The sequence below is a fragment of the Sycon ciliatum genome, chromosome 7 (assembly GCF_964019385.1).
Source record: "Sycon ciliatum chromosome 7, ocSycCili1.1, whole genome shotgun sequence".
Lineage (NCBI taxonomy): Eukaryota > Metazoa > Porifera > Calcarea > Leucosolenida > Sycettidae > Sycon > Sycon ciliatum.
In genome coordinates, this window is record NC_088649.1 from 12,672,371 (window position 1) to 12,674,398 (window position 2,028).

Genomic DNA, 2,028 nt, shown 5'->3' on the forward strand with positions numbered 1-2,028 from the left:
CTATGTTGATACATCTTGCTGCAAAGTTGTCCAAAAAAATTGCTGTTTGTGCGCACCCGTGAAGAATTTGTGTAGCCCATCAAGCATTACTGGGATGAACTGTAAATTCTCTTTTTGGTGCCTACATTGTGGAGCAGTATATAGTGATTGAACATAGAAAATTTGAAGGCAATCTGCCAATCCGTTTTCATGATATGTCTATTTCAATTGTATGCGGTCTGATTTGGGCCGCGAATGGTGGTGTCCCCCCTTAATCTTGTCTCTAGTCAAGAGTCCATAACCCTAACGTATATAACCGGTTAACCCTGGCCTGGGTTATTATGGACTCTTGATAATAATCATTGTAATTGTTGAGGGCGGTTGCTTTCTTCCCAGGAAGTGTTTTTCTTTAGACAGACTACAAGTGTGAGTTGCCATTGTGTTGTAGTTTGTAAGCATCAGCAGCGTTTTGCGGAATTGTTTTCTTCCACGGCCTTGTGAGTTATCCATCATGGATCGAAATTCATGAATTTGTGATCGATGTGGTAACATATCCCTAAATGGATACTTGAACTTGAAGGACGTCCAAGAGCCAGCTAGCATATTCTACGGGTAACGGCAGGTGGAAGCCCTAGGCTGGTCCCAGGATCGGAACATGCATTGCACACTATAATAATAATACAGTGGTCCCTCTATAATCCGGCACCATTTGTGCCACGAAAATCTGCTGGATTAGGGAGGGTACCGGGTGCTGGATTAACAAATCTGATTTACCGCTGCAATGTGCATGAAGAGGACATTTTGGCTACTGAAAATTGTGCTGGTTTATCGAGGGTGCTGGATTATAAAGTGCCGGATTAGAGAGGGACGACTGTAGTGGCATTGTAGCGATATACACAGCAAGCGGGTGGATTGTGAGCCATGGGTGTGCGTACTGTCTGCACTGAAAGACATGACATTTCCACAAAACGTATTGTGCATTGTGCAGTACAATGTCATTTGCATGCACACGTCTACAATACTACATTGTGCAGTGCAATGTCATTTGCATGCACACGTCTACACACATGATCCGATGTGGATGCAATATCGCTTGTCACTGAGTGATGCCTCGAGTGATAAAAACCATTGAAAACGAAAGGGTACGCTATTATCCTATAGCCGATACAGACTGTACATGTACATGCATGTCCACACAAGACTTGTTGGTTGCAGGCTTTTCGGACTGTAATCGTGATCACACCATTTGTTCAATCAGGACCCCCCCCCCCCACACACACACACATGCATGCATACGGGCACACGTGTACTTGCTCACTGTCAGACACTGGTCAAGTGGGTCTCTCGTTGGGAGAGGGGACTGTGACAAAGATGCAGATCGAAGAAATCTTGAAAAATGACCCGGCTATTGAACCGCACGTGCAACGGCTGGCAACCCCCGGGTCAGATCCCCAGCCTATATGTGTGGACCAGGGTCAGATCCCCAGCCTATATGTGTGGACCAGGGTCAGATCCCCAGCCTATATGTGTGGACCAGGGTCAGATCCCCAGCCTATATGTGTGGACCAGGGAGTTACACAACTCCCTTTATTGTAGTGTGGACTGGAAGAAATATGACCCCATGCACTTACGGGCTCACCGCACCGCAAAAAAATATGGGTGCAGAAAAGATTGACAGCATGCACCAGGGTATCGGAGGGGCATTGGACACACTACGGTCACTATGGTATCGACTGTACATGTACCAATCTTAGCCTCGGATATCATGTGAATCAATAACATGCACTGATCTAGGCTCTAAATTTCGAATTTTTTTCCAGCAGAGCAACCAAGCACCCCCTCCCCCCCCCCCTCCCCCCCCCCCACGAGTAAAGTACCAACGAGTCAATTGTACAATAATGTACTTCAGATGGTTGACTGACCCTAAAATACCTTCCGACCAGGGTGTAGTAAAATACTAGTACCTCAAAGTATTTTACTACTCCCTGCTTCTGACGCCACTGAAGAGCACATAACAGGCCAGTACTAGGCAGTAGCTTAGTACAACAG